Source organism: Lissotriton vulgaris, chromosome 7, assembly GCF_964263255.1.
Source record: "Lissotriton vulgaris chromosome 7, aLisVul1.2, whole genome shotgun sequence".
Lineage (NCBI taxonomy): Eukaryota > Metazoa > Chordata > Amphibia > Caudata > Salamandridae > Lissotriton > Lissotriton vulgaris.
In genome coordinates, this window is record NC_141695.1 from 455,183,029 (window position 1) to 455,196,375 (window position 13,347).

Sequence of the window (13,347 nt, forward strand, 5' to 3'; positions counted from 1 at the left end):
ACAGGATGTCGAGAGAGCCGTCATCGAGTGGCTCAAATACATCCCCAGCATGTTTGCTCAATGAACAAGCATTAACCAAAGCTGCAGAGACTGAGTCGACAGCCCTAGCAGGCGGAGATTGATCAATCAGAGTTTTGGCACAACAAAAACCGCAGATCGAGCAAGGGGCAAACATAATAGCATTACCATCTCCCCCACCTGCACCAGGGCATCCATGGGAGCGCAGAGAGCACAGCTGTTCCCGAGTATAGGAGACAGCAGTAGCATGAATGGATGGCGGCCGGGGGTCAGCCCGTCCTGCGGCCGCCACGGCCGAGGCGCGGACGGGCTCAGACGGGCTGACCTTTGGCTTACCTTCGGCGCGCGTAAGTCGCGCCCGCCACGCGTGACCGCTGCGCGTCAGGAAGGGCATGTTGTTCTTATAGGAGCCCGTCCCTCCCCCAGCTAGACCGCTGCCACAGGTTCAGCCAGGGAGAGGACTACTAGCAAGATGGCCGTTCGCCCTCCACACAAACGGCACAACAGCCGCGGTGGACCGGGGCAGGGAAGGCTCACCTCGCCCCACAGAAAATGCCAGGTAGGTCGAAACACCCCCCACAAAGTATAAATTTCAATTTAAAAATAGCCGCCAAGAAAAGTAAACAGACACGCGCGGCGACTCTAAAATATGCAGAGAAGTGTAAATGTCGCAATCCAATGGGCACTGTATTAAAAAATTATTAAAATGCTACTAGGACAGCTGTCAAGAAAAGCGGGTCAGCATGGGAGCTGCCACCACCCAATCTCACCGCAAAGAACTATGACAGCAGCTGTTCTTATAGGAGCCCGTCCCTCCCCCATGTAGACCGCTGCCACAGGTTCAGCCGGGGAGAGGACTACTAGCAAGATGGCCGCCCGCCCTCCACACAAACGGCACAACAGCCACGGTGGACCGGGGCAGGGAAGGCTCACCTCGCCCCACAGAAAATGCCAGGTAGGTCGAAACACCCCCCACAAAGTATAAATTTCAATTTAAAAATAGCCGCCAAGAAAAGTAAACAGACACGAGCGGCGACTCTAAAATATGCAGAGAAGTGCAAATGTCGCAATCCAATGGGCACTGTATTAAAAAATTATTAAAATGCTACTAGGACAGCTGTCAAGAAAAGCGGGTCAGCATGGGAGCTGCCACCACCCACTCTCACCGCAAAGAACTATGACAGCAGCTGTTCTTATAGGAGCCCGTCCCTCCCCCAGCTAGACCGCTGCCACAGGTTCAGCCGGGGAGAGGACTACTAGCAAGATGGCCGCCCGCCCGCCCTCCACACAAACGGCACAACAGCCGCGGTGGACCGGGGCAGGGAAGGCTCACCTCGCCCCACAGAAAATGCCAGGTAGGTCGAAACACCCCCCACAAAGTATAAATTTCAATTTAAAAATAGCCGCCAAGAAAAGCAAACAGACACGAGCGGCGACTCTAAAATATGCAGAGAAGTGCAAATGTCGCAATCCAATGGCCACTGTATTAAAAAATTATTAAAATGCTACTAGGACAGCTGTCAAGAAAAGCGGATCAGCATGGGAGCTGCCACCACCCACTCTCACTCACCATATCAATGAGGTCCTTCTAACTGTACCTTCCCCATACACCCTACCAAGGATGTTGTTTAATATCAAATTCAGGGATAATGGATGCTTATGCCCAATTTGACATTCCGATTCCTACTGTGACCTTTGATTTTTCCCCCATGCAAATGCCACCAAATAATACCAAGTAACGTTTTTCTGGCTGAAAAAAGTCCTCATTTCATATTCTGTAGTTTTAAATGAAGCATAACCTGGCTTTACTGTGTGCCAGATAAAAGTCAAATGGTATCCCTCATTTGACCTATGGAACTCAGAATGGATAGGTAATACTCCAGGAGGGAAAACACAAGGCGTGGAAACCGTTTATCTGCAGATATGTTTTACCTCCTGGGTTTATGCACACGTGAAAAACATGCTGTCTAATTACGACCTTCTAGTGTAGGGTTGCGTCTGTTACATAATAAAGTCCTATAGCTCGCCACCAAGTGCTCTACTCTTTGTTAAAGGCCCTAAACTCCGGTTATAGGCCAGAGCCACAGGTGAGGTCCTATAAAGAGGAAAAGGGCTTTTAAGAACTGGTATAGCCTGAGGCTGAAGCGCTTTACGACTATTACAATATTCCATTCACTGAGGGTAGAAGGTTCTAGATTAACCAGGGTGGAATGTAAAGACAAATATTGAAATGCCCAAGAAGTCACCCACTTGAATAATCCAGCCTGAATTCTGCATATTTTCCTGGAAAAGAATGAGGGTGATATACCATCAGCCTTGAAGGCAGCACCGTGGCCAGGTATTTGTGCTGTGCAGGATAGACATGTTGAGCACTGCACAAAGGGGCTGTTTGTAGGGATTTGCAGAAATCCTGCTTGGTTAATAGTTATGAGGCAAGAGTCCTTCTACCGCACTTTGCAAAGCAGTACAACTGTACAGTTGGGCTTCATATAGGCATTTACTTTTCCATCTAGGACTCCACAGGGTGAATTAAGTGATGTCATTAGATTAGCAACAGAGGAGGTCCATGGATGGGAGGCAGCTCTCTTTCATTTGTCGATAATGGGGTGGAAGGAGAAGATCCAGGCCAGGGTGAAAACTAAAGGGCATATTTACAAGGAGTTTTTGCCACCAGAACGTCACTTATTTTGAAGTTCTGGTGGCAATAACCCCTTCGCCTTATTTACAAGGTGTCTTTAAGACACCTAACATGGCTTAACGTTGCCTTGTAAATAGTGCGTCTATTCATGCAGCACTTAGTGTGAAAGGGACAGGCAATTGGTTCTGCCGCAAACACCCATTGCTTTTTAACGATGCCCCTATTTACAAGGCTACTGTAAATATGGGGCAATTTAAAAAATAAGACCAGGGAAACCTGGTCTTAAACTGGCGTATTACTTTCTCCTCGTTTTTTCTGTTCCTATGTGTGCTGCATTCAGCAGCACACATAGAAAGAACAAATAGCAGTTAGTGATTGTTCATGTGCAGGAAGGTGTCCCTTTCGGCACATAAACAATCATTAAATAATGACGAGTTACAGCTTCTGTATGTGCTGCATTCTACAGCACACATAGTAGTTACAAATCACCAATGGTGATTGTTCATGAGCAGGAAGGGCCATCTTCCTGCACATGAACAATCATTCCCTGCAACGCAGGCACCCTTGCACTATGGTGCAAGGGTGCCTGAACTGGCGCTAGGCAGTTAAATTTAGTGCCAGTGCTAGGGAAAACGCAGGGGTGTTTCATAATATTGTAAATTCGGCACATCCCTGCATTTTTAGAATGTTGAAGTGCAGCATTACCAATTGTGGCGTAACAATGCGTTCTGCCATTCAGTTGTGAATATGCCCCTAACTCTTTAACAAGTCAAATTCTTGAGGTCTATAGTTTCGGAGACCCGACTAAAATGTAGCTGAGGTAGAATGCAACTGCTGAAAGAACATATGTTATTACACAGAGTCCATTAGAAGAAGCCCTTCTATGGGAGGTAGCCTACCAACAATTATGGCAGTGTAGAAAAGCTTTTTTTACCAGGATGTGATCTTCTAAGACTGGTTGAGAGAGCTCCTTATGTGTTTCCTGGGCTTTATACAAATATGGCATGGAGGAGCGGAGATGAATTCACTTAGCGAGGTACGCTGCTGGAGGGAGGGAGAGGGAGAAAGAGGGACGTCTGAAAAGACACAATCAAAGATGGAAGACCTTAACACAGCAGCACGTTACTGCAAAATAGAAAACAAAGAGAACACATACCAGCCAATAGAGACAATATCACTGGTGGAAATTGTGGAGGCACTCAACGTTGCTTCTGTGATGGTGGGGGACTGATGTTTTGGTAGATAGATTGTACATGGGAGGAACTCGCTGGACTTAACGTTGGCCACCCTGTATGAAATGACACTAAGGGGAGATTTACTAGGATTTTACGCCTTGTTTGCATCACAAAAATGACGCAAAACCTTTTTTTTCCTATTTACTTTCCAGTGCTAAATGGGTTTAGTACTGGAAATAAATGTGAAAGTAATGCAAAGCAGTGCATAGTGCTGCTTTGCATTACTTGGAGCCAAGGGGGTGTACCATGAATGGTGCATGGGCGTCCCCCTGCAACCATGCAAGGTTTCTGACGCTAAACCCTATTTACTAAATAAAGTAGACAGTGTTTAGCATCAGAAAACTGTGCCCTTTTAATGTAGGCGCAAGGAAGGGGAAATATCTTAATTTCTCCTTTTTTCTCAACTTTGCTCGTGTGCTGCACTTTACAGCCCACATACAAAGCATGGTATTTTGCACTGGAAGGTACTATGCCAGACTCATGGAGACGCCCTTACACCATGGCACATAGGTTTCTATGTGGCGCACGGCTGATGATTTCAGAGCCGGCGCTAGGGAGAGGGGAGGAGAGTGCCATATTTCTGCAGCATATCATTTTTGGGTGCTGCACTGTGCTGCATTAATAAATGGTAAATCTGCCCCTAAGAATTTGCCTTATGCATGCCTATTGCACAGTGCCATCTGGGTGAAACGCAGATTAGGAAGTAATGTGAGTTTGAATGATCCCAAGGAGAATAGTCCGCAGTGTGAGTGTTCTGATTTGCTGATGAGTGTGATATCACAGTGCAATACAGACAAGTGACGGCAGAGTCATTTGAGAGATGGAAGCTGAATGAAGAAAAAGGTAGTGCTGAAGGAGCTGAGGCTAGTATATCAAAATTCCAAGCATGCTGCACATGAGAGATGCCACAGAGTCTAAACTCATTAATTTCGAGGTGAATTGTAAAGGAAATTAAGAATAAAAGAAAGGGCACACCTCTTCCAGTATCAAAACTGAACAAGGATGAGGAGAAAAAGATCTATTGTCCTTTCTTCATTTCCTTGTGAGGTTGCACCGGATCAAAGTGCTGTGCACCAGGTACAAAAAAAGCTAGGAGCAATAATCCCCGGGGGTTTGCTTCCTACTCCCAATGCTAAGCTAGAGCATTTGGCTCAAGTGAGAGGCCTACTGGGGAGGAATGGGAGAATGACTTCTTAAAGCTCAGTCCCTTGTGTGAGAGTGCACAGTCAGCTGGAGTAAGATAACACTACAGTGCAAAAAACGCTGCCTGTTTCCAAGGACTGTAATAACTGTAGTCATGGTAACTAACTATTTAATGGCTGAACAGCAAAAACTTACCATAAAGCCAAGATCACAAGGTATACATCTACATCTATACATCTGTACATCTGCCTTGAGGGGCAAACCATCCCAGCAATGCCTAACATGAAACAAGCAGGAAAGGCAATGGCTTGACAGGGCTGACCCAAAGACTACTCCACATAGTTCTCTTTTTGTAGTTTTTGATTACATGAATTCTCATACGTAGTCAAACTGCAGTACGCATCAAAAACGTTCCAAGGGTCTTCAAGTTATTTTAATATTGTATTAGAAAGGGAAGTCTATTAACCCGTTGCATGAGAACGTCGCCCAACGGCCGTCGCAAGCACTACCTCGCTAGTGCTGCGCACGTCCTTTGACCGACGCAGCCCTGCCCACTGTTTAAAACTCCCACACTGCTGCGGAATTCGCGCTGCGGTTAACGAGTTAAAGGTCAAAAAGACATTCTTTCAAAGTAAACTATGAGATATCTTCTCTAGGTTAATAAAAACGCAAACAGAGATATCTAGGTTACTTGCCATCATGAGTTCATAATGTCTATTGTATTTTCAAAAGCAACAATTTAAAAAGGTTCATTTTCTAGGATTACTATGGAAATTCTTAACATCAATTGTATCTAACGTAAGCATGCAGTATCTTAGTTTGCTTAAACAGGAACATATATCCAGGTCATCTACTCCATCTAGTGGTTTATGGCAGTGATTCACATAGCGTGGTGATCACAAACTAAACGAGGTTCACTACGGACAATACATCAATCAATCAATCAATCAATCAGTGGTTTATAGAGCGCGCTACTCACCCGTGAGGGTCTCAAGGCGCTGGGGGGAGGGGTAGGGTAAAAAAGGGGGTGGTGATGATAGAGCGCGCAGTTCACCCGGGTCACTGGGTTTCCCGATTCTCACACGCACTGGGCCCTTGCGTGCACATTCAAACCAATGACTCGCGTTTGGCGTGAACCGGGTGAATAAATACACGCTACTATGAGTAATCCGGGGGGTGACTTCACACCACTGCTGATCATGTACCTGACTTACCACAGGCACATTACTCCAGACGGATCAGGAGCTAGCAGGGAAAAAGTGACAGGGATCCTAGAAGAAAAGTACACTTTATACCCCAAAGTACATTGCCCACACTGTAAACCGCAAAATAACCACAGACACCTGATAAGTTTAGGAGTTTATATAAGAATTTCAAAGTGAATAAGTCAGAATTAGCAAAATACAAAGAAACACATCAAGCATTAGGATTACAACCAAAATGTAACCATGAATTAAAGCGAGGACCATTTGAATATAAGTGGACACTATGGGATATGAGCATCTAGGGAACACACTCTTCAAGCACAAGTTAAACTAAACGAGAGACCTAATATGTGTATATACTACTAATGATACTTATGCTATTCTTACTTAGTTTACAACAACCATACTAAGGGAAAGGGTAAAACGGGAACATACTAAAACATGATAGTTTGGTAATTCCCTACAGGTGGGGAGAAAAGTGGAACAATTCTAATAGACAATAGCATATAACTTGCTTTCAAGATGATAGAGCAATATCAAGGGCAAGAGTGCTTTATTAAGGAAAGAAAGAGAGAGAGTGTGAGACGTAAACCCACAGAGTAATAATTACCTAATTCAGAATGAAAACCAACCCTGGCCACGGGTCAGTTTGGAAGGACGGGGACAAGGACCCTCAGGAAAGGAATGCCAGAATGCGAGCAGGTACAGCTCACGGGCAGTCAGGACAGGATACCCCTCAGGATTTGGGATCAGGACTGGGCTCACCAAGGTACGACCAACACCCACAGCTTCGGATGCAACGCCTGCGTTACTCCTTTCTGCAAGTAATCCGCCAGTAACCCCGATTGGGTTTTCGAATTTCCCAGCAAAGTGCTTCACCAGTACTTAAGACTATTTCCACCCCTAGGAGTTTGTGGAAAGTATGGACAGAGTGCTCCGCAGCACTCAAGATTGGATCACCTATAGAGTTCGTAGGGTCAGTGACAGGTCTGCTACTCGGACAAGTCAGACAATTTTCCTAAGCCATACTAGGGCAATTATACAATTTTGGGGACCCTTAGACCACCCACCAATGTTGCAAGTGACAGTTTGGCACGTTATGATTGGTCAGGAGAGGTGATGTGATCATTGTCACCTCCTAGAATTTTGTGTTCCCAGCATACATAATAATTTCGGCCTACCCGCCCCTTGGGTTCACGTTCCCATGCATAGAATACAGCAGGATGATAAAGTTCATAGCAGGTAGCAACAGTATTGCTTCTTCCAAGGTAAGATTTGGTCTCTCAGAGAAGGTTCTCAGGCGCATTTTGCTTCAGGAGCCAGCTGGCTTGTTTCAGCTTCTGCGCAGTAGAGTTTCTCCCCGGTCACATGACGGTGCCCAGCAGAGCCTCAAGTATGGCTCCACTCCCGATTTTCCCAGCCCCAGAGACGCGATACATGAAAAGTAAGCGAGAACAAATTAAAATCACATAAAAAATGATCACACTGTATACCAGGCTAAAATTAAACACACCCCTTATTTTATAACTTCCATAGCATTAAAGTTTAGTGCGAAAAGACAGATAGGCTAAAGCAGCAGCTGCAAGCATAGAAGCGTGATGAAAGACAAGCGGCCATGTTTGCAACAGTGCGCATGAGCACAGATTTCCTCCAGAATGCGAGTGCATCACATCACATGAGTATGACCGACGCATGCGCAGACTGAATTTCGGCGAAGCAGCCATTTCTTCTAGTGCAAGCTTTGTTAATATGAAAAGACACACAGGCAAGCCTCGTGGGGACACCCGCGTGTGGGGAAAAATGCAAAATAAATGACGAACAGTAGGATTAATAGGATTACACATTAGACGAGGTTCATGACTGAGAGCAAGTCGCTTTACGTGCGAATCCTTGCTCCATCAATCCCCTCTTTGATGATATTTACTATCATCACTACAAAGGAAACAGATGCCAACTTTCATTCTTCCATATCATTCATTTCTATTTCTACGAACTTATTGTTGATTTTTCTTTGGGCTTCTTTATGAGAGTGGTGATTCTTCACCTTTTTGTATATTTCATTCCTTAATTCTTCTAATTCTAATTCATCAATGTTCCTCTTCACCCCTCTTTTGTTTACAGTTTTCCTTTTGCACTTCTGACATTTACAGCAGACGAAAATTATCAACACAATCACGCCTATTCCCACTATTGGCATCAGTATTTTCCACAAAATGTTTCTACCTAAGTTAGAAAACCAACTACCTATAGAGGAGAGACCTCCAGTCAGTCTCGTCCAGGCACTGTCAACCTCTAATGGTTTGAGCTCTTTTTCCAAATTAGTTATGTTCTTCACATATTGCTTTAATTCGATACTTTTGTCAGGAATGTAGGTGCAACAATGTTGCGCCTTCAGCATTCTACAGACTCCGCCCTCTTTTGCCAATAAGGTATCAAGAGCAAGGCGATTCTGCAAAACCATTGATCTGATCGCAACCATTTCAGTATTGACCAGCAGGAATCCAGCAGCAGAGTCAGTAGATAACCGATCCACTACTGTGGACAATTTGCAGATTCTGTGAGTGTTCAGAACTACCCCCATTCCAGGTATCAGTGCACTAAAAATATCACCTATGATTTCTCCTACACTTTTACGTTTTCTACGCACTAAGCCATTAGTATCTTCATCATTGCTTCCAGCAGCATTATTCACATGGTATATTTTCGGGAAAACAATGCCAAAGTAGCAGCTTCCATACCAGTGATCCGGCAATTTAAAATAAGCCTTGTTCCCACATATATAATATATTCCGGGAAACACAGGTTCTGACCCATTTTTAAAACCCCAACCTCCAATTACCTTATAATTATGTTCACACTCGCTGGAACCAATGAATACATTGTTATAATATTCTGTCCTTTCTCTATGGAGACAAAGTTTTCCTTTCCGTTCAAAATCCAGCAACAAAGCAGGATTAGCTTCGCCTTGAGAGGTGTTATCCATGTGCTCAGCCCACCTAGGGACTCTATCTTTTTCATCATTTGCTTTCTTCTGAAACTTTTCTCTTCTTCTATCTGCCATTTTTATGAACATCTTTTCCTGCTCCTGTAAAGAACAGGTCAGATTTTCTTGTCGTGCTTCATCTAAGTCTATGTCACCTATAGTCAGGAAGTATTCTCCCATATAACGGGTTACGTCACTTTTAATATGTACAAGGTTCAGATGTCCTCTAATAGGGAGTTCAGAAAACACTACGTCAGCATTTGAATAGTAGTACTGTAAAGTGCTTCTATAAAACAAGCTAGCTAATATACTACAGGAAATTCCATAGGTTAAGGGTAAGTGGTGATATGTCACACCTTCAGCCACAGAGGTAGGTAGCTTCATGCAGACATAACAGTCTTCTATTTCCATAGCCTCTACATAATGCACTAGTAAGTTAGCGAAAACATTTAAATGCGTCCTGTTTTTCATTTTGTGAAAGTGCAGTCCACCCTCATCTGATGCTTCTAATGTTGGTCGTGTATGTCTCAGACTAACCTGGTTATCACGTCGTTCTTAGCTTCGTGGTGTTTCTGCGGTCTGTACAACGTCTGTGTCTAATATTTCAGGTTCGGTAGGGGACAGGTTAGGATTTTTACTTATCATAAAAGGTAAAAAGACGGTTAATCCTATCCACATCACTATTAGCATAGCTATACTACACAAGCATATCTTACAGCAAGTTTTAAGACACCCACATCTGGATCTCCCAGTTACGCTTGGATCAGACATTTTAGCTTACAGGTGGCTTTTGCAACCCCTCTTCTTTTCTTTACACCAAAGCTTCGCTCTGTTTGGTCTCACGGAGGGTCTTCGTCCGAACTCCGATCAGTGACGGACTCCTCGTCACTTTTCCCACTGTGATTGGGCTCATCAATTTCTTCCAACACCAGGTATGTCCATTCGGGGCTCCGATATAGTTTATTCTGTTTCTTTATTCTGTCGCTTTTTCTCAGAAACTTGCCTCGGGCTGGTTTTCTTTCACTTTCAGCCCTTTCACGGTCTTTCAGTTTCTCTTCGTCTGTTTTTATTCGGAGTCTTAGCCTTTTGACGTACCTGGGTGTACTTTTGCTTCTGTGCCTTTCAGTGGTTGAGGACACTTGACCTTCCTCGTGCACTCTCTTACTTTTCTTCTTGTGCTTGACAGAGTCTATTTCCCTCCCTGTCTGACTAGTTCCAGGTCTTTCATCTATTTCTTCTGCCTGGTCCTCTAGCTGGTCCTGTTCAGGTTCGCTTTGTAAGTTTTCTTTGCTGTTAGGTGAACTGGAGTCTGATTCCTGAACACGTTCATCTATTTCTATCTGTTCTGGTTCATGCACTTCGTTCTCTTCACTTTCTTCCGCATGAACCTCAGCCCTTACCACTATCTGTCCCTTTCCAGGCTCCTGAGTTTCAGGTGGAGCGTCGACGTCTTGATCTGTCCCTACTTGGCCTATTTCCTGATCAGGTGTGATGTGTGTCTTGTTGACCTGATCTTCTTCTTCTAGTTCTGTCTCACCTGGACTATCCCACTCACTGTCTAGGTAGGAATATTTCCGGGTTCGTATTGGATCATGAACCTGGTCGTCGGCGGGGTACCACTCAACGTCCCGACTTGAGCTCGGCAGTTCGATGTCAGCAAGATCCGGACTCTCCTCGGGAGTCTCCTCAGCGGTGCTGCCTTCAGCTTCAGTCGCGTTTTCTCCGGTTACCCGCTTTGTGTGGCTGGCATGGATCCACTTCGGTACACCAGCACACTTCACAGCAGTAGTGGTGACAAGAATCACTTGTCTCGGCTTTCCCCACTTTGGTCCAAGGCAACTCTTCCGGGTGTGTTTCTTTAACACCACCCAATCGCCTGGTCGTAGCTTATGTGCTGGAGTCTTGGGCCAGTCGTCTTCTGTCTCTCCAATCTGGTGGGAGATAGAACGCACTTGGTCACCCAGTTGCTTGCAGTATTCTAGCACCAAATCATCAGTAATGCTTAGCAGTTTGTTTCCAGGTACCCATGCTTGTCGCATCACTCTCCCCATTAGTACCTCATGGGGGCTCAGGCCAGTTTTTCGATTTGGAATACTTCTCAGACTCATCAGCACAAGGGGCAAAGCGTCTGTCCAGTTCATTTTTGTGGAATCACACATTTTCGCCAGTCTGGACTTAGCGTGCCATTGATCTGTTCAACCACCCCAGATGCCTCGGGACGGTAAATGTAAATGTAAATGTATTGGCATTTATATAGCGCACTACTTACCCGTTGGGTCCCAAGGCGCTTCGACCGCTGCGAAACCCTTCCTGGCTTCCCTGAGAGATGGTCCCTTAATGGGTATCTCCAGGGTGAGACCAGGCATCCCCGGCGGTCTGGTGGGGCCGTTAGTGAAGATGAGGCAAGCTAATGCCCAGAGTTGCCGAGTGTGATCGCTGATCAGAGTGGGCACCGAGGCGAGAGAATTATCGGGTCCGCTGACCCTGGTCCAGAAACCTGTCGCGCCGGGAATCGAACCCTGGTCCCGGGCCGACCTCTGCTCTCGGGTCTGCCGCCTCTAACCAGTGAGCCACACTACTTCACAGTGCAATCTTTGCTTCATTTTAAAAGCCTTACAGAGCTCTTCTAAGACGTCGTTGGCAAAATACCCACCTTGGTCCGTTTCAATCGTCTCTGGGATCCCAAACCTAGGTATCAACTCCCTGAGCAATAGCTTGGCTGTAGTTAGGGCATCATTTTTCTTTGCTGGGTAAGCCTCCACCCACCTGGAGAACAGACAAACTATGACCAGGATATATCTATATCCTTTGCATTTAGGCATTGTTATGAAGTCTGCCTGCATTCTAACAAAGGGACCTACTGCCTTGCCAATGGTACTTTGCTCTACTACAGTCCTCTTTCCTGCATTGAATTGCTGACACACTAGGCACCTCTGGCAAAGCCTTTCCGCCTGGGTCCTGAACTTTGAATTAAAGAACACCTTGTCAAACACCCGACACATGGCATCCCTTCCCATATGTGTTGGTTCATGTATCATTCGGACCATGGGATCTATCAGACTGTCGGGCAGCACGGGTACTCCACTTGTGTCTACCACCACACCGTCATTTCTCATTCTGCAGTCATTTTCACTCCATCTAGCCTTTTCTTCCCTGCCTGTTGACTGTTGTAAGTCTTTCAATTCATCCCACGTTGACACATTCTCAAACAACATCAGTTGGCAGCTGTATCCACCCCACAACCCAATTTGGAGGGACATTTGGTGTCGGGCGCAAAATTGGGCAATTTGGTCAGCGTATCTATTGCCAGCTGTCACATCATCATCTCCTGATCTGTGAGCCGCACACTTGACCACAGCCAATTCTTTGGGCAATTGAATAGCTTCTAATAATTCTTGTACCACCTTTCCGTTTCTGATAGGGGTACCTGAGGAAGTCATGAATTCTCTTTGTAACCACAGTTGGCCGAAGTCATGAACAACCCCGTAACAGTACTGACTGTCGGTATAAACAGTTATTCTTTTGCTTTTACCCCTCCTACAGGCCCTTGTCATGGCTATGAGCTCTGCTACTTGTGCAGATTTTACTTCGCATAGATAAGAAGCTCCTATGGTGTTTGTCAGTGTGACTACAGCATAGGCAGCACACAGACCTCCACTCTCATGTCTTAAACATGAACCGTCCACAAACATTGTAAGATCCCCATCAAGCAAGGCTACTTCTCGGATGTCAGGACGGGGCTTAGTGCTGAATTCTGTTAGATCAACACAGTTATGTTCCATCTCATCCTCGGCGTTTACATCCAGAGGAACAGGTAACAGAGTCGCTGGGTTTAAGATATTGCACCGAGAAATGGTTACATTCTCGGCACCAATCAGAATCCTCTCATACTTAGTCAGCCGACTAGGCGTGAGATACTGGGTCTTGGTTCTGGTCAATAGAATCACAACAGAGTGTGGAACATATACGGTGACAGGATGTCCCATGACAATATTCTCACTCTGCTCCAGGCTGACACAAGTGGCAGCTACTGCTTTCAGGCATCCGGGCAATCCAGCAGCCACTGGATCTAGAGTGGCTGAGAAATAGGCTACAGGACGCCTGACCAGCCCATGCTCCTGGGTC

General features: G+C 45.5%; 1 protein-coding gene across 4 annotated transcripts in view; it reads left to right on the forward strand.

The window, feature by feature from the left end:
• LOC147701851 (CD209 antigen-like protein C) overlaps positions 1–13,347 on the forward strand; it is a 200,784-nt gene that overhangs the window by 48,039 nt on the left and 139,398 nt on the right. The gene's annotated exons all lie outside the window — the stretch shown is intronic.